Below are 20884 nucleotides of genomic sequence, written 5' to 3'. Positions count from 1 at the left end.
AAAATACCTGCCAACATGGATTGATCAATTCATCAAGTAGACACAAACTAAATGAAAAAAGAAGAAACATTTGAAACAGTCCAAATTAATAAAACTACTTATGTAGGTTCCAAATTATTTACCTTTAATAATTTTCTTCTATAAATACTGACAGGATATATGGTCTCCATAATGTACTGGTCCCAGCTAGAAAACTACTGCACACTGAGGAGTTAATATTCTAATAGCAAGCTGACATAAATGCCATCATGTCCTGTACGCATTTCATTTGGTTTTCAGGACTATGCCACACTGGGATGAGCTGAGCCATATAATCATAGTAAAAGATCTTGGAGGTATCACCCAGTTGACATTATCAGTGTTACCAACATGTCCTTGGCTTCATGTTGAAGGAAATTAACACGAATTCCTTGTATGCAATGATTCTTTTAAGAAAAAGTGCATCTTTAAAATATGGCAATATAGGTGAGCCAAGGCACGGTTGTGTCTAGAACATACTTTAGCCTGATTTGAGATGTGTCCAGTTTTGTACCATCTTTCCATTTCCATCTTCAGAAAGGATTTAAGATTTGTAGAATAAAAGAAGTAATGCACCTTTTTGTGTGCAACATGCAGGAACTAAAGATCCATTATCGGAGCGGTTCTGGCAGCAAGATCTCTATCCAGTGTGTCAGATAATTCCCAAAACATAGCTCTATCAAACAGCTGATTTTCTTGTTTCTCCTTTAAGAAATGCATTTGTCAAACACACACATCTGTTCATTATTTTTTGGAGGTTCTGGCTTATTATTTTCCTTGTAAGAAGGGCATTGAGAGTCTATATCTCAGTACAATACATGGACCTCTTCAAGTGGGTCCAGAGAAGGGACACAAAAGTTACCAGAGGGATGGAACACCTCTCCTAGGAGAACAAGCTGAGAGAGTTGGGGCTGATGATCGGAAGACTGTGGAGAGACCTCATAATGGCCTTAAAATGATTAAAGGAGACCTAAAAGAAAGAGGGGGACAGATTTTTTTGTAGTAATTGTTGCAACAGTACAAGAGGAAATAACTTTAATCTGACGTAGGGTACATTCAGAAAGTAGATATAAGGAAGAAAATTTTTATGATGAGGATGGAGATACACTGGAGAAATGATATATGCCCCATCCCTGGACACATTCAAAGTCAGTTTGGATCCTCATCTGGGTGTAGTTAAAGATTTCCCTACTCACAGAAAGGAAACCCTGGAAGACCTTTAATAGTCCCTCTCAACTCAAACCATTCTATGACTTTGCAAAAATCAGTTGCTAAAGCTAACACTGTAAAGATAGAGGATAGCATTGGCAATAATACCTCCTTCAGATACAGGGAACCCCAAAATCAGCATCATTGAAGTCAAGTGAAGAACACTTGTGATAACATTAGTTGACATTTTGGTCTTTTGAGCTGTTACAAAAATTCTTAAGATGGTCAACTCTACTCATAATTTTAACTGTCCAATAGAAAGGATGTTCACCTGAGAACTTGTTCTGCACTTTTAGATAAAGACACACAGCTGGCTTAATCTCCAACAGCAAGCAGAACCTGACTGCAGGCCCCTCTGTTCCAAGGAGTTCTGCAGTGTGTTCTGCACTGAGGGGTGTGAGCAGCACAGCACATTCCTGTGCCTGCTCAGGTTTCTGGTTATGTGCACCACAATCTCCATGAACAGCTGGCATCCCATCAGTGTCACTACATCCATTCACACTGCATGAAACTAAAAGAGCTTCTCTGCGGCAAGGCACTTCTCACCATTCAACTCCATTGAACTATCCTTTTCTGCTGAAATTGAAATATCCCAAAGCATAACATTGAAAAGCAGTAAGAGAGGGGATGGCAAGTGAGGGTGCAAGGGAGGAGACATCATGGCAGTCTTAATTCTGTGCATGTAACATTTTCCACATCCTCATTTAGGTGAAATACTTTCATAGAAAATGGAAGTTTGGTGGAATGAAAAGACAATTTTTGTATTAACTCTGCTGAGAATATAGTCTTTACTGTCTTCATATGAAGATGTTCAGCAATCTCAACATTTTGTTTCTTAGAACTAGAACATGAACTTAGAAAAATAATTATTCATATTCAAGCTTGAAAATTACAGCTACTGTTTTGAAGTATCAGATTTGCATAAAATGTTTTCTTTCAAGTGCTTAATTCTTAAAGCAATTTTACATAACATGTAAACCATTACTGAAGTAAAATTACATTTCAGAGGAGTACACAGTGATCTAGCTGCTCAGCTGTCACTGGCATTAATAATATTCACACAGCACTACTTGGAAAGTTTGTTGCCATGTGTCTTAGTTAATCACATCATAGAAGGAACATCCCATACCAGTTTTTTATTAAAAGTGCATTTCAATATTTAATTTAAATACTCCATTTAAATATTTTATACTTATCTATAAATTACTGTGCAGAGAGGCCCTCCCTCAAGCAATTATTTTCTATGAAATTTCATATTTATTCATATTAGCTATACCGTTACACTTAGTGGAAAGCCCAAGGTAAAATTCTAATATCACTTGTGACAGAAGAGGTAACTGTAGCTATTTTATGATTTACTAGTTTTCTAGTAACAGCCATCTGCAATCAGTTTAATTGATATTGGAATTCATTTGCTTAAGGAAAGATAATTTTTTTTTTTTTTTTTGTTATATCATTAGGGTGTATAGAAGACAGATATTAAGCATCTTAATTCTGTGAACAGTCAGGAGACTTGAGATAGAAGAGTGAGCTGATTATAAAGTGAAGAGAATGTCTTTGGGTACACCTTTGGCACATGTCTTTTTTCTGACTTACCTCACTTGTAAACACAACAGGAAAACTGTGGATCTAAGTCTATTAAAGGAAATGTAAAAGCTAGTGAGATCTCATTATTGCTCAATCACTTAAAGACACTTGAGATGGGTAGGCAATTTTTTTCATAAAAAAACTCGTAAGAAAAGCAGTGCCACAACTATCTATCTTTCTTCACTTTCACCTTGCATTGTTTTGATGAATAAAAACCAACAAGAAAATTTATGTAAAAAAAAAAATCTGCAGTAAATCAGTGGACAAAGAGAAACATAGCTTTTCTTAGGGAAAACCATATTCATCAGTTGAATATTTCTGTAATAATTTTCTAATGACTCAAAATTGCTGTATCCTCTCAGAAAGCTATTTTAAACTAGTTACTTCCTCCATATTGGCTAAACACGTATGTTATACTCACTTTTTAGCGCAACAGACCCTTTGTCCTTTATCACTAGGTTAAGATAATGTCTTGATATACAGCAGTACAGATACATAAGTTTTATGCAATTTCCTATATTTTGACAACTGCACCTATACTTTCTTACTCCTATTTGACATTTCTAAACAATATTTTCAAAACAAGCTTTGACAAAACTAGCATTTTGAATGACTGGCTGATAGAAAAAGGGTTACTCTTTGAGAAACTTAAAAATACATATATCTCTGCTAAGAAGAGGCTTCAAAATGGTTTTGAGATGGATATAGCTGCTGAATTAAGAGTGTTTCAACATCATTTCAGACAGTACTTATTGTCTAAAACATATTCCTTTAAAATTAAAAGTATAATAGTTATATCAATTCAGAAAAAGAAAGATTGAATGTTGTAAATAGTTGTATTAATTTAGTTTGGTGTTAGCTCAGATACTAATGATAATAACTATAGCTTGGGTACTTTAATTAATATTTTTTTTTGACTGTGAGCACTTTAAAACAAAATTCTGTATGATATGGCATTAAATCATGTATCAGTACCTCCTGTCACTGGTTGTCAAGACTTTATCCAAGACAGCATTCAGTATATTACAGTATTGTATCCATACTTCAATAGATTTGAATATTTTTTGTAAATTTTAGATCTGTTTCATCAAAATGTTTATATTTTGAGGAGTTTTGAATCAATGTTTCCCTACAAGATCACTTGCACCTCCAGCTGACACCATCTAGGTGAAAATTTTATCACTTGTCAAAGAGGAGGTGGTTTCCATAAAAATATGTAAATGAATTATTACCTATATTAACACATACATGGGAAAAAATGCAGAGTTGAAACTGTGGAAATAATTCCTGAATTTTTTCACAGTATTTTTTTTTCAGTCATATAACCCACACAGCACATCACTAAAGGTATTATTCTTTGAAATCAAATCCTCAAAAAATCTGCATCAGAGGAGAGGACATAAGCAATAAAATGTATATCTGTATAAGGGCCTCCATAAAAATGGTTACAAGAGTTTCTCATATGAGTGTTAAAATTAAACCCATTCTTTTTTACAAGTAAGCAGAGTTTACACATATTAAAAGATCTTCATTAAATTATAAAATAAACAAAAAAAAATTAGCTCATGACCACATTTACTTTGCCATAGGTTTTTATGAGCCCTACGGCTTCAGTGGCAGAACTATTAATTTCTAAATACACAGAATATCTCAGTATGAAATATGTCTTAAACATTTTCATATTCTAATAAAGAAGATATTGATTTGTCTAAAGAAATATCTTGCAGCATAGTTTAAATACACAGTAGAAGTAAAGAAATAGAGTAATTCCATCTTCAGTCTTGAAAGTTCTAAAGAGAAAAGTAATTTTTTTTCACCACCATTACCATTGACTCAGAAAATGAAGATATTTGAAGATGCATAGAATTCATCAGATTTCTATCCAGAAAAGTTTGAGTTAATGCAGCATTATATTTTCAGATTATTTCAATAAAATTCACACTCCCGGTGGGAGTAATTCTTATAATTTATAGCACTCAGAAAAACCTAACAGATGCATAGCAAATATATTGTGAGCTTAGGTTTAGAACAAAGACCCTGCCTCTCAGAACTGCATTACTGGTAGCTTTTAGAAAACCAGGTACTCTTTGTAAAACATGTCAGAGATAACTCTAAAGATATTGCTGGTCAGAAGGGATTATATAGAAAACAAGAGATTAATTTTCCTTAAATGCTTTCTGCAAAGGAAATATTAATCCTATTTCATAGTTCTTTAGCCCCATTGTTAAAATATTCAGTCAGAAGTCTACAAGTAACTTCAACCTGTGGAAAGTAGAATCACATAATGTATTTATAATCTCATAAAAAGTAACCCACCAACTGCCAAGATTAATGAAATTCAAAAGACAGTTTTAAGAAACTGTGATCACTTTAAAATAAGGAAGACGTTGGTGTCCAGAATTTGATTCCTTACAGTAGCTGTATGGAGCGGTTAGGTGTCCAGAATTTGGTTCCTTACAGTAGCTGCTTAGCTGCTATCCAAATACCAGAGAATCCTAGGATAATAAGTTGACCCATCTGGTTCCTTGAAAATGTAGGTCAGGTGTTCACTGCCTGAAGAAATTACCTGCTAGGTGACTCAGGTTGCACAGAGCATTAGCTCATCCGCTGGCTGCTCATATATCAATGTCATATGCTGGAAAGAATGTGGCAAAACACAATGAAAGTGAGGAAAGTAATTACAGGGGAGGACAAAAAGAAGACATCTATTTTAATTAAGCTACAAAAAAGGGTACTGGCAGTATATGTGTTTTTCAGGAAAGTGCATTTGATATAAAAAAGTCTTTTAATGTAAAATTCCTATCAGTGTCCAAAAGTTTATAACCTAAACTAAACTCTACTGCAAAAATAAGTACCACAATGTGATAGAAGCACTTGTTCATTGGGCTAATTCTATAATAAGGAAGCAATAAGATTTATCCTATTGTTACAAGAATTTTGTTCTAATTTTGTAATAAAATTGTAAAAGTCTATTAAAATCTGTAGTTAACAAACCCCTCTGTTGAAGAATGGATACTTCAACAAGTTACGATATTTTTAATAACCTTTTTAGAAAATGCTCTTATATTTTTTGTAGTCTTAGTCTGTCAGTTATTTATGGGCAAATGAATCATGCGTCTGACATCCCACTCCAGTCAAATTATAGTAAAATAAAAAATCTGAAGTCCTGAATTAAGCAAATGAAGGTTTTAAAGCATGTTATGGGCTCAAAGGATTTTAAGCTCTACCATATTTTTTAATAATTTGCTGAATTAAAGATTCTTCCTCTCAAAAGTGACAAATCATGCACCTGAACAAATCACCTTTGATAAGTTGCACTCAATTTCCTTACACCTGCCATTGAAAACCCTTTTTAATGTAATCTTTTTCCCAAAAAATATTGCTTAAAGTTTCAAGTGGCTTGATTTATAAAGATTTATAGAATGCCACAAAGAAGGAACACAAAACCACATGGAAAAAATACAGAATATAGACATAGAGTGGGTGGGAAGAAACTTTTAAAGGCACCATTGTTTATCTCCAGCCAGACACTCAAATAATACACAGCTGCTGGTTCAGTCCCTCTCCAGTGGAATTGCAGAGAAGATAGGAAGGGTAAAAGCAAATAAACTTGGGATTTCCCAACAAAAAACCACAAAAGATACCTTTGTATATTACTATATTACATTGGTTTGCAGTCAAACCTGAGCTATTCAATTTAATTTCAAATTGAGGGTACTGAAGATACTGGTACTGTATCAAGTCCATCACAAGCATCAACTGCTTTTCTATTCTTCCACGACCCAAGAATGAAAGCATCCATGGCATTTGTATCCTGAGTGTAAATACCATAGGTTTATAAATCTTATTGGCTGTCTACATTACAGTCAACATTTTTATAAATATGTAAGTGTTAGAGGTCTTTGCAGTGGATCTTAGTTTCCTGCTCTGCCTGTTTCATATAGCTGTCAGTAGAAAAATATGTACTTTACTGATTTTTAGAAAAGGCATTTGCAAAACAGGAAAACTAAAGCTGTAATTTAGAGTATACAAAAGTGGGAGCTTAAGAATGCCTGAATGACACCAATTTACCCTACTTTGGTTCTGTATAGCTTTATTTGAAAAGGGAAATTGGTTATACAGAACAGAACAGGTACCTCTCATTTTTAAGAAAAAAGAGAATGAAAGCATTACTTTAAATAGTGGAAACTACAGGACCAGCTAAAATGAATTGAAATTATAATTAAAAGTAATTACATTCTATTTTTGTTTCCTTAAAATAATTTCGCAACAAATTGATCCTAACTAAAATATTTTGATTCAGGAATAATGTCACAGAAATCCGTTCTAAAAAATTACAGAAATCAGACTACCTGAGGGTACAACATGGCCAAAATACATAGCCTTCTCTTGAAGAAACTAAGAGAATAATTTTACCTTCTATTATCTTCATGTCATTATGTCAGGAAGCAAAATTAAAAAAAAAAATATTATTTTTAGGAACTTCTGGATTAAATTTAGTCATTTCAGCCTCCACCTGAAAACCAGTCTATTATATATAAAGCTGCAGTCTATTATATATAAATTACCTAACTAATTTTTTCTCATGTCTTTAGATAGAAATATTAGCTAAGTAATTGAGTAAATATTTGAGTATCTTTTATTTTTTATAAATTCTCAGATTTATTACATGTAAAGCAAATATATTTATTTAGGTCACTCTCCTTCTTTGAAGTAAAAACCATTGCATGAAACAAAAAACAAAAAGGCTCACTTTTATGTACATAAATATTTCCCTGAAGTGAAAACAGAAAGAAAAATATTTTTGTTGTCTTTTTTTTTTTTTTTTTTCTCACAGATGACATGCTTTTTGCTTCAACAAGGAATTAATTTCGTGGAAAAAGCTACAACGCAATTACTCAGTGCTTCTAGAAGTTATTAATGGCATTGAACCAATTCGTTCTAATTAGAGGGAGGGCGTCCCCTGCCATCTCACCAGTTCATTGCTGCGGGAGCCTCTTATGACTTCAATTAGAAGAGAACTATTTAGAGAAATAATAGGATAAAAGCCTTGTAAGTTTTCCAATCCCACTTATTCTTTCTATACTGTGGTTAAAATAGTTAGACCTCTATTTTTCATGGATATTAGGTCAAGTGAAGGATGTTAATTGCTCTAGCTAGTGGTTCCGAACTATCTTTAAAATACTAAGAAACACAATTGCTTTTTTTGTAGTGGGATAGAATATAAGAAAATAAAGATAGTGTAGAAAGTAATCTTACCCCTAAGGAGTTGCAGCTGGGCTAATTATCAAAGATTAGGAGCAGGCCTGACTTTAACAGGCCACAGCTGTAACCAATGAGAAGAAGAGTGCTATAAAAGAGTGGGGTGGCTGGTTGAGAAGGGAACTGGAGTTGGTTGGCTACTTGGTGATGGAGAATGAGTCAGTGCTCTGAGGAGCTGTCCGTGAGAAAATGAACACCAAGAAGGTTTGAAACTTTTGCAATAGGAGACAACGGTAGGGATCTTTTGCAGTAAGGTAACAACACTTTTTAAGGCAGACTCTACAATCTAGAAACGTAAAAACTGTGTTGCAAAGAAAAGCAATTTGCACAAAAGACAATCTGAACCTCTTTCAAGGTCAGGACAATGTAGCAATGCTAAACATGCAATTTATAGCTGTTTTGAACTTATTTACTGTGGTTCACACAGGAGAATTTTTAGTAAGCAGACAAGTAAAAAGAAAAAGGGCTGAACATTAAACAGGTAAGAACAAATAGCTGTCCACAAAACAGGGAGTTAGACCCGTGCATGTCATAAGGTTAATTTCAAGAACCCTTGGATATCAAAACGGTTGAGAAGATGATGTTATGTGATATACATTGTTTTGTAGGCCAGGCTTAAGACTTCAGAAAAAATATTAGGAAATACTCTACAATCTGGCTACTGTTATCTTTGATTGTCAGTGATTATATTTTCTGTAATTATAGGAAATATAGGAGGTTTCATATGATTGTAGAAGAGGAAACAGCTGTTTCTATTAAAAAGGAAGAAAGAAGATTGCAATTACTTATGTCAGTTAGTGTATCTTTATTCTTTGCTTAGATTCTGAGAAATTGTATTAAAAATATACTTCTAAATTAGATTTTTTTAGGTGAATGTATAAAAAAAATCTATTAGCTCTTTTAAAATAATAAAAAAATGCATAATATGAATATTAAATTTCACTGTCCTCATGCTTTACCTGCTCCTGATTTATATTTTAAACTTAGAAACATAGTTGTTCATAAATTTATAATACTTGCAGAAAGAATATATGTTCTTAGGTACCATCGAAAGATAACAACCAGTATGTAGAAATAGAGGCTGAAATATATCTACATGGGTAGCAATAATCTCAGGTATACTATCAGGTACATAATGTCTGTTAAGGTATGTAATGATTTTACAGAAAAGGAAAGAAACATAATATAGAATCTTTGAAACAAGATTTTTTATACTCTTGCAATCCTATACAACTTTTGGTTAGCATAGAAAGTTGTGTTGGGTGGTATTTAACATAACTCAGTATGGACATGCTTATATAAAAGAGGAAGTTACCTGGACATAATGATGTAATTTACCTCAATTTTAGGGCTAGTTCAGTTGAAAACATTTATGAATAGCATGGATGGCATTTTAGCCTGCTGATGATACCTCATTGGGATGTGCTGATGACTCTGTTGAGGGACAAGAAGACTTAAATTGGGATTGAAATAGTTTGGAGCCCTGCGGAATCACCTATTGTCGGAAATGATAGATTCTGCAGCTAGAATGGAGTAACATCAGGCATGAGTACAAATAGGGGCAGGAATAGCTGGGGAGAAGCCCTACAGAAAGGGCTCTGGGGCTGCTGGCCAGCAGGATGCCCTGGGTAGCCAACAGGACAAACCACATCTGGGGTGCATTGAACACCGCACCAGCAGCTGCTCAGGGGGGATTATGCTGCTGTATTCAGCATTGGTGCAGCCTCACCTTGGGTACTGTGGGCAGTTCTGGGCCACACAATTTAACAAGGATGTGAAAGTTCTTGAATGTATCCAGAGAAAAACAACAAAGCTGGTGAAAGGACTGGAAGGAATATCCTGTGAGGGCAGAGAAGAACATTTCCTTTGTCTAGTTTGGAGAAATGGAGACTGTAGGGGAATTCACTTTTCTCTTCAACTTCCTGCAGAGGGGGAAAGAGAGGTACTGATTTCTCTTCCCTGGGAGAAATAACAGGAATTCCTCTGACAGGAATACAAAAATATGTACTAGAGAAGATTTAGATTGAACACTAGAAACCATTTCTTTACCAAGAGAGTGGTCAAATCCTGAGACAGGCTTCCTAAAGAGATTGTTGATGCCCCAAGCCTATCAGTGTTTAAGAGGTATGTTGGGTCTTTAGAACATAAGACATGTCCTTAAATGCTTTAAACTTTTTATAGACTTATGCCTCATGGTTCTGTATAGACCTTAGCAACTTGATCCATTTGTAGCAAATCACTTTGGGCTGCAAACAGAGGCATACATGCATTCCCATCTTATGTGAGCCTGTCTTTTGATAGGCTTGAACAGATCTTAGGGTAACTTCTCCACATTCACTGCAGTATTGCCTTAGTTCTTTCATACATAATATTAGTATTTGCTAATAACTATACATGTATTACATGGAAATATATTTACATTTTAAGTGTAAATATATTATGCACTTATTTAATATTAGTAAAAGTACAGAGAGGAGAAAGTGTGAATGGAAGCATATTTGTGTTATTGAAAGCAAGTAACATCTTTGGTAATGTCTCTCAGACTGGATGAATAGAAATATTTGTATAAAGTAAAGCAGTTAACAGGGAAAACCTGATGTCAATATTCATAGAAGAGTATATATTTTTTTTGCTTGAGGCTACGTACAATCTAGTGTGCACACTGAATTTCCATTTGTAGCTGAATTGTTCCAGTACTAAACCTTTCAGTGTACCTAAAGGATGTAGTTGGTGCCCTCTGGGATTACTAACCAAAACACAATAAGTGAAGACAAAGGAGAGGTTCAAGTAAAAGACACAGATTTGATGCCATCAAAAATTTTATTTAACAGTCACTTTCATCTGCATTACTCATCTTTGTGAAGAAATCCTGGCCTTACTTAGACTTACATAAGTCTCACTATAAGTGTGTAATGCACCAGGCTGGTAACTTTGTAGTGCTTCCAATGTAATCATTCTCTTTTCATCATTCTCTTCTAATCAGGTTTTACAATTTGTAGCTCTTTTTTGCTGGCTGAGTTTTAGCTGGGTTTTCCCCCACTCCATTTCTTGCATGACAGGAAAGTCAACAAAGCCAATATCTGTACTGCAATACCAGCTAAAAGGTAAGATTAATACTTCATTGACTTACAAAAAGTATTAGTTTTTATGAATTATTCCAGTAACCAGTTTATAAAAACAATGTCCGTACATAATCTGTTACAGTTTGCATTTATAGATACTGGTTTTTTTACCAAAACAAGACAATATTTACTCTTTTTTACTTTGCTTTTAGTCTTTTCTAGAAAAAGTCTCCATATGCTATCAGTAAATTAGGAGAAGTTGAAAAGTTCTATAGACATGTTATATTAAAAGTAGAAATTACATATTTAGTCAAACATACATGGTACTAATATTGCCCTTGAGAACTTAGAGATACAAACATAAAAATCTCAAAAACAAAACCTTTCCAGAACATGTAAAACCAGCAAATATGAGAAGGAGGATAGAACTTGACAAAAAGATACATAAGCTCCTCATTCAATATCTATATCTAGGTGTGTATAGATTATCTAGTGCATCAAGTTATCATTATACTTGTTGCACTAGAGAAGAGTAGATGGTTTCTGAAGAGCTGTTGAGGATACCCTGAAATACATATCTACATTTGATGTGCTATATGGCTCTATTTGTGGGCACCTAAATTTAGATCAGTAGAGTTGAAATACCACATTATATTCTTTTCATGGATATAATACTTTTAAAGTTATTTATCAGATTTTGCTTTTCCATGTCATATTCTGTTTGGAGGGTGACCGTTACACTGATATAGCAACTTTTAATTCAATCTCAATTCAGTTTCAATGGGTTATAGCCCACTAGGTATGAACAATTTTTTAAGGATCTTATCTATTTCCTGGGACCTTAAATATGTTACTTTTTTGGTTTCTAATCAAGTCAGTAAAATATCGTATTAAAAGAGGATGTAGGACTGGGGAAATCCAAGATAATGTCCAGAATTAAATGTAGATAATAATTGAATGCTGCCTGTTAAACCTATTACCAAATATAAGCTGATCACAGTGATGGTGCTACAGTACTCTTGATTTAGTAGCCTATGAGTTACATCCTCAGCTGTAATTCTTTTTTTCCTGGGATTGGTAACACACTGCTGATTTGTCATATTTTAAGGACAAAGAAAAAGTCTGGCTAACATGGTAAATTATGGAATATATAGCAAAAATAGCTACAACACAGATATGTCACACTTGAATAAAGAATGCTGCCAAACCATTCTTTGATTACATGACTGCTTTGGTCACAATTGCATGTTCTATAATGAAGCAAGCATAGACAAACAATGCTGTTTGTTCCTCCCTCAGTTACTTTGGCTTTTTCCCTAAATTTTTCCTCTCATTTATTTTCATTTGAGCACATTGTCTTTGTCTCTTGGGCTCTATTCCTCTTTTTCTTCCAGACTTTTCCCTTTCCCTACAAACCTATAATTTCTTATTCCTTTTTATATACACTTACATAATAGTCTTTTTTTAAATATAGACATTCACATACAGATAAATAGAACCCAGAACTCCCTCCATCATTTTCTTTTCCTTTCATAACTTGTAAGACCAAGGGTAAGAGGAGAGGACACAGCTATTCAGCATTGTCATATCAGTACTCTTCTCTGCTCCATGGTACAGAAAAGGTCCCAAAGAGTGAAGTTCATCTTAAGTTTGCCTTATTTTTATTCTGTGATGACTACTGCCAGACCTAGAGGAAATATGTAAAAACCAGGACATAACTAGATCTTCTTATGCAGACAGTTTTGAATTTTTTCTCCTGATTTATTTTTTCAGCTATTACAGTTCAAGCGAAAAGGTTACTTCTAGAAACACATTTGGTTGAACACTTCTGGAGCCAGCAAAAAGTGAAAAACATGATTATTTACTTTTTTCATATGAATAATCAGTGTGACAGGCTGCACTTTTCAATGAGCCAGTATTTTTCCCGAACCAATTAAATGCTCTGGTTGCTTTATATCCTACATTAGGAAAAAAATCTCTATAAAGCTGATGTGCATAAAAAATGTCATCAGGTGACAGTAATGGATAGCATAGGAGACACAAAAATCTATTCATGTATGAAGGAACAATTAGAATGTGAGAACTACTACTATTTCTGAATCAAACTGAAAAACATAAATATTTAAGGAAAGAAAGCTGCTGAGAAGAGGATAAAAGTTTCACAGGAAGTTAAATGCCACTTAATTACTAACTACTTAGTTTCTTTTAAAAGTGCTCTGAAAGAGGAGGTAATATTAAGGGTACTGATAAAATTTGCAGTTTTATTAGAATGGCTGCTTTTAAATTATATGTAGAAAACTGCATCAGAGTAAAGCACATCTGATTGTTTCCTTAATTCATCTGCTTGTGTTTGCATTCATAGTACTGAGTTTGTTAGCTTTTTTCCTTACAATGATGTGAGCCTGTATAGAATTTTCTGTGCCTGAAAAAATTTCTAGGTGGTGATAATTTTTTATCTGAAGAGTGAAAGGCAGATACCCTTGGATTCCTTTCTGCAGATAAACAGCATGCTGATCATACAGTTATACCAGCCTTCATTTGATGGCATCTACAGTAAAAGCAGATATATAGTCTATACTTTGTGTTAGACTCTATATTTGACTTTTGTATAGATCTAGAAATCTTATAATAGTGATAAAAATTTTAGAATTGCCCTGGCCCATTTTTGGTCCAGATCAATCAAATCCTGTAGAGATGTATGGGAATAATATTTTATCTTAACATCACTAAGGTTTCAGCTGGAAAAAAAACAACACACAAAAAAACCCCACAAACAACAAACAATAAACAGTTCTTTTACTCTCAAATTTGGATATTTCATCCTACTCAAAGATAATTTTACCTTTAAAAGCAATAAAAATAGTGTGTAATTAACTATATGAATTTTGATGCCTTAGGTTTTAACTTTTATATTTTCAGATCCTGTACTTCTGTGTATAGTTCTGAGCTTCATATTTAGGGACAGTGAGATCTCTTTACAGAGTAGCTAGACAGAAAAATTCCTTTCCTAGTTTGGGACCAAGGACAACCACTCAAATTTCAGTCCCAAGAGTATAAACAATATGGACTGAAGAGAGAAAAACAAGAAGGATGGGGCTCCATAACCTAAAGCTATATTTGGACAATTAACTCCAATATGCAAATGGACCAGAACCTATAAAAGTATGAGATCCCATGACCAGTTGTCCATTTTGTGACCATTTTGTGTTCATCTTGGGTGAGGCCTTGTGTGGGCTCTTGTGCTGCCCAAGGTGTATCCATTGAGGCCTTTTCATAAATACCTACTTAATTCTTTAACCCTGTCTAGCCTCTGTTCTAGGTCAGCCTTCACAAGACATAAGCATTGTATCATCAAAAAATCGCTTTACTAGGAATAAGTTTCTCTCATTCTAATATTATTTGGTACAAAGCACTACATAGTGTCTACCAGTGTGATAAAAACTTTGCTACGTACATACATTTTTGTTTCTCTGGCACATAGGCATGAATTCAGGTGAGCTCTGACTGTTAACAGATTAACTATTAAGTACTAACTTTCTTAATGATAGCAACTTGGAGAAATAGAAGAAAACTGATTAATTACAATTAATTAATTACAAATTAAAAAATTTCACCTTGTTTAGAAAAATCTTTTTTTTTTTTCCAATTTGATTCTCTTCAATGACAAAACAAGTAATTCAGCTCCAAATACCTTTCTTTGTAATAATTTATTAGGCAGCATAATGGAGACTCCACAAACCCTCTGTTATTGAGCTATACAAGTTCTTCAAACAGAAATCTTCCTGCCTATCCTCCTTCTTTTCTCCTCACATTCTGGCAACTGGGTCATTAACAGGGAGAAAGGGTCAGTATTAATTAAATAATCTCTCAGAGAATTTGCAAAATATGATTAGAACTATTAGAAAAATATGGGTTTTTTTCAAGCAAGTCACAGCATCATTAAGAAGAGAATAGAAAAAGAGCTCAGGTTATAGCCAGAGACCCCTAAATAAACGAGGTTTAAGCTACAGCATCACAAATTTGACTAATTAACCCCTTCAGTATTTAAGAACTGATTTCTTCTAGTTTACTGGGTATTAAAAATAGTATATATAGAAACTAGAAGACTATTTTGGAATCCTGATGATATTATAAACCCTTACTTTTTTGTCTTGTGATGCATGGTGGTTTAAAACTCTCACCCATTCAGATGGAGCCATGCTATTGAGACTTCTGTCCTACCTGATACATCCAGACTGCACTATCTTGCATCTTTTTTTTCTGATCGGCCTACAATCAATCCAGATTTCAAATTTCTGTCTTTCTCCTCTGCCTCTGAGTTCTGTGCTTAGAAAAATTAAGATGTACTCTTCAGCATTGAAAATGTACTTCAGAAAGATTAGAACTCAAGTTACACATCATTTGGAGGTGTGTAAAATTACTAGGATACTTAAATTTTTTTATAAGTACTTGAGTTTGAAAGTGGGCTCAGGCAATTTGAAATTATTTGAAATTACCACAGCTCTTTTCTAATTTGGGAGATTTGTAGTTTCCCAAATCAAAATTGGTGGGCTTTTTTTAATGCATAATGAACTATGAATGGAATTTTAAATGTTTGATCTCCCAAGACTGGATGAAGGGAAGATTAAATGTCAGGAGTCTACAGGAACTACTGTACTAATGAGAGTGTTTCAATGGGCTATTAACCTGCTTCCTCTGATGATTTTTTTCTACTATGATGTATATGGCCAGATCCTTGATCTCACATTGATTTTTGGTCTTCTGACCCTTTAACAACATAGAAATGACAAAAAATTTAGCAGTGAATTATAAGTATTCTTTTTTCTTTCAAAAAGAATTTTTCCCACAATCATCAGAAACTCTTTTTGCTTGTTGTTTTGAAACTACATTTTCAAAATGTCACGGTACATTCTAAAGAGTGAAATAAAGAAGAAAGATGAGAAGCCAAAATTTCATGATCTCCTAAAACTGCCAGTGTTTCTAGAAAAGGACCGCAGAAATCTGTTTCTCTTTCAACTCACATGGATTTCTTTTTCTATTTCCACCAGAAGTCAAAATTCAAAATTTTTGTGCAGATAGACATACACAATCTACTTGAAATATTTCATAGATGACCTGAAGAATGAGGGAAAAATATAGGTTGTAGAATCTTTTTTCCTAATTGTCTCTTGTTATTTTATTAATACTATTTTTCTTCTTCTGATTATTTTTTTTTTTTGCTTGGTCTATGTTTTTGTTTAATCGGGATCCTATTTATAATTACTTCTGGAAATCCCTAAGGACCTCTTGATTAAAAAGGAGCAGCAGTATTCTGTAAGAGACAACTGAGAGAGGAACATCAGGCTCTTCATCTGCTTTGAGAAGAAACAGTTTAGTTGACATGCAGGAGAGAGGTAACACAGACATCAGCAGGGCAGAGGGGATTGAAGAGGGTCTGGAAGTTCTGCTCCAGACAGTTTGGGACTCTGTGATTGAAGTGGTGATGGACTGTGGCCATATCTCCATTCTTAGCCAGCTGTAGAAAGTTCCCATTGCAAACTGGAGTCCTTGACTTGGAAGAGCTCTGGAGGGTGGATGCTTGCGCATAGGCTTGGGACTGCAGGGGTGCCTGGTGCCCCTCCTGCTCTGGGATGACAACAGGAGGTACAGAAGGAGGAGAGAGCAGATTGCATGGCACCAGGATGCTGAACAGGAGAGTGACACTTTTCACAGACACTCTGTAAAGAAGAAAGACTCCAAAGATGTGGGAAACTGGAAGCTTGTGATGACAAGATAAGCCTTCACCAATCACAGCATCAGCAATGGCATAATTGTTAAGAAAGGTGAACAAGTCCAATTTAGGTGGGCCTCCAAGGCAGCTTGGCATGGACTGACCACTAGCCTTGAAAGGAAGCAGTGGGTGATAGTGGTTGATGCTTCCTTTCTGCTCCCCTTCACTTGTGGTATGTCTAGGGAGACCATCCAGGATGATTTGTTGCTTGCAGAAAGGCAAATTCTGCTCCTGTAATCCTCCTTGTCTTTAGAGCTAAATCTTGCTGTTTATCCACAAGTGAACGGGCAAAACTTAGTTATCAACTGGCTGTTGCTGGTGCTACAGGCAGAGCTTTGGTTATTTTACTGTGCTCCCATATTTCAGAACAAAAAGAACTGCTAACAAGATATAAATCTTGGTTAAAAAGAGCATTAAACAAAGTGACCAAAATCAGAACTACCAGCTGGTGAGAATTCAATTTCATTTCACTTAAAAAGATTTTCTTTCTCAGACACATTCTGTACATTATAGTTAGAAATTGTTAGTATGTTTATATAAACATAATATAAAACAGCTGGTAATGTATTTTTTTACTCCCCAAATCATTAAATAAATAATAACAAATATCTGCTCTTATAAAAAAGTACTTGAAAAAAAATTATAAATAAGTTTTGAATACTTTATTAGCTTATCAAATGAAATTAGATTATCACATGATTCCATTTGCATTGATTTTAGTTATTATGGATCAATATTTATTGGCAAAAATTGTGTTACAAATAAACTTTCTATGGATGAGCAGTAGTCTCGTGGTAGGAAAAGAGGTCATTGCCCTTACTCTCACACAATCTCAAAAATTCTGGGCAGCAGCAAAGCCCCAGTGATGAACTGAACAGAGAAGGAAGTTGAGCTTTCCCAGCTTCCCCTCTTCCCTTCTGTTCTTCTAAATGAAAAATTTATGACTCCTTAAGGATTGTATCATTCTCCATAGAGAAAACTAACTCTAACACAGACTAGAGAAAACTGTGTTATCAGAAGTAGCAGTTATTCCCAAATCTGAAGAACTGCAACATGAAGTCCGAATTTGTGGTCCTTATTTAAACTCTATACTGACTACTGCTAAATTGTACTAATACAAAGATAATTTGTATTTAAGCCTGTTGCTTCAGGATATCTTAGTATTTCCGTAAGAGTCTCAAACCTGTAAGAAGCAGAAAATAAGTAAGAAAACAGACAGAATTAAGAAAATATAAAAAAAAAAATCTTCTGAGGAAGAAAAGTGACTGCTGAGATGGAGCCATGAAGGAAAAAACCCCATATAATCTGAAAACCAGTGAAATCCAGGTAAAAATACATTAAACCTGATGTTTATTCTTAAAGCATTATGTTTGTGTATTAGAAATAAAATATCTGTGTACAGCATAAAATACTTTATACAGCAAGTCTCTTTCGGAAAACCTTGATAACCATTTTATGCTTCCTTATTTTCAATTTAAAATGGAGTTAGGAATGTAAAGTATTCATATATTGGTCTCATCTTGGCAAAAAAATGAATATTGTTTTAGTTATAATTAATATTTAGTCAACTTTTTCCCCACATCAAAAATTTTATAGCAATTCAGATAAATCATTTGACTATAACCTGTTATTGAACTTAACACAGAGCTATTAAATTGTATTTTATTAAGGTAATAATAATAATGATAATTTTATAGAAGCTAAATATTATTTTGGAATAGTTCTTTTAAAAGTAATTTCTCTGTTTCTTGCAGTGGCCAAGGCTCATAGTCTGCTTTATGGTTATTGACACACTGTGATCTGATCTTTCAAAGTCAGGTTTCACTTCTTGTCACTACTATTTTCAGAAGTGTAATATCTGTAATAAAATCACTAGTACTTACTCGAACAAGATCAAGAAGTGCCTGGAACATGTCCACTGGCATTTCCCTTGGGAAAACATCCCTTCTTTGCCCTTTCCCAGCTTTCTGCCAGGTACAGCAGACCCCAACCTCCTGTGCTAGATGGGCAGAGCAGCTCTGCTGCCCTCATTGCCCAGACATATTGCTGACAGTGGCTGCTACTGAGAGCTTCATTTCCACAAACTCACCCTTAGGGATGTTGGCCAAATTCATCTTCAGTTCATCTGCCTGATATTGGAGCAGCAAATAAATGGAAAAATCTAGGCTTAGTGAAGAATGGGATAGTATCTAAAAACCATACAGTTTATTTAAGGATGTTATGCATTTACTGTCTCATGGAATCAAAAACATCTAAATTGTGAGGAATAACTTTCTTTAGTATCAGGTCTTCTGATTTCTTTGCTGATTAGATGTTTGCAATGTCTTTTGTGAGTTGCTTTTTGTACTCTTGCAATACAATTAGTTTAGTTAATTGTAAAATGTAGAGGCCTTTTTTTATACTTTAATTTAGTTGCTCTATGACTCCCTCCTAAAAAAAATACAATCTATCCAATTGATTCATCATATGAAGTATCAGTGAAGACAGTTTCATATATGTGTAGTATGTCACAAAAGATACTAATATGCAGAGTTGTTCTTACTCAACAAAATCAGAGAAGTATCTATTTATTCAAACTAAAATATTTATCACAAACAATTTAAATATTAATGAACAATGGTTTCACTAAGTCAACAGATCTCCTGCAAATATCCTCATTTGTAATGGATGAATTTAGATTATTTCCTTTCTGCTTCATGAGCAATTACTGACTTTGACTTCGTGCCTTATAATGCATATGATATAATTTTATTTTTCCGATGATCTGAACAGCCTTTTACAATCCTTCTTCTGTTCTTGCATACCACATTGTTGCTCAAAGACATGAAATTCTTGTTCCAGTTGAATGAAGTGTTTTACATGACATTTACATTTAATGAAATGTTGTATTACATGAATTACAAGCAAAGAGCATTAGGAAACACAAATGCAGAGCTTAACTCCCAACAACAGACAACAGCTATCTAACCACTTAGTACAACATGCAAAATGGCACTTCTGCCCTGGGCATTCAGCTGAAGTAGAATTGAAGTAATAAAATTAAAGAGAAGTGAAAAAAAACCTCCCTCATACTTCAGTGATTTTTGTCCTTGAGAACCAAAAGAAAACCTGATGATTAAAGGTTTCAGTCATGTATATTATCAACCCCTACAATCTTGTCTGAGTATCTAAGTCATACCTAAGCTCCTTTGTTTATTCTCTCTCTCTAGCTACAAGACTCTTGCATACTTAGGGTTTGGGGATTTTTCTTCATCAAAGTGTTTTTTTCAGAACATGTTTTGATGACTTTACATTGAGAATTCCCACGTATAGATAAGTCCATTATAACAATAATTTTCCGTTTCCTGGGTTATGTTGGAAAGAAAATTGAGGCAATGTAAGTAATCAAACTACAACAGAGTCCATGTCTACACTATATTTTATACTTTCTGACCATTTTTAAATTTTTCAAAATTCAGATCTGCCTTAATCCAAAATCTGTTGACTGTAATATCTTATCACTCTTTCCAAATTAGAAGTTTCAGAAGCTCAAATGTGTTACAAACTTAGGCACAGCACAGTTAATATGGATATATATTTTATATCTTTTGGATAAAAAAAATTTTGACTTAGAGCCCAGCTCAGGACTGCCGATAAAATATTATGCAGATGTATCTTGTAATATAAAAATCTGTGGCAAGGGAGTGCTGTGGACAGAGTGGGAGCTTCAGACAAAGGTCATTAAAAATGCTCTCCTATTGAGTCACAAGGTGCGTAAATAACCCCCAAGTTTACCTAACCACTTCTCAGGGGGGAGCCTGGTTTGTAGCTGGATCCAGTTGGGGCCTCAGACTTAGGTAACAGTTTATGTCTAAAGGTTATATAGATGTAGTTGGACCTTTGTACAAATTTTTCCTGAAGGATTAGGAAGGTAAGCCAAATATATATATATATATATATATATATATATATATATATATAAAAAAATATATATATG

At 34.2% G+C, this 20884-nt stretch overlaps 1 long non-coding RNA gene across 5 annotated transcripts in view; it reads left to right on the top strand.

The window, feature by feature from the left end:
- LOC134415085 (uncharacterized) overlaps nucleotides 1–20884 on the top strand; it is a 42620-nt gene that overhangs the window by 21195 nt on the left and 541 nt on the right. For 2 of the 5 annotated variants that reach the window (XR_010026925.1, XR_010026924.1), the window contains exons 4-5: nucleotides 11060–11180; nucleotides 16419–17360. This is a non-coding gene — a long non-coding RNA (uncharacterized LOC134415085). Of the gene's footprint in view, nucleotides 1–7651; nucleotides 7844–11059; nucleotides 11181–16418; nucleotides 17361–20884 lie in introns of those variants that run through there. The other 3 variants (XR_010026923.1, XR_010026927.1, XR_010026926.1) reach the window with 2 other exon arrangements.

Source organism: Melospiza melodia, chromosome 2 (genome assembly GCF_035770615.1).
Source record: "Melospiza melodia melodia isolate bMelMel2 chromosome 2, bMelMel2.pri, whole genome shotgun sequence".
Lineage (NCBI taxonomy): Eukaryota > Metazoa > Chordata > Aves > Passeriformes > Passerellidae > Melospiza > Melospiza melodia.
This window is presented reverse-complemented; position numbering and strand designations above follow the sequence as displayed.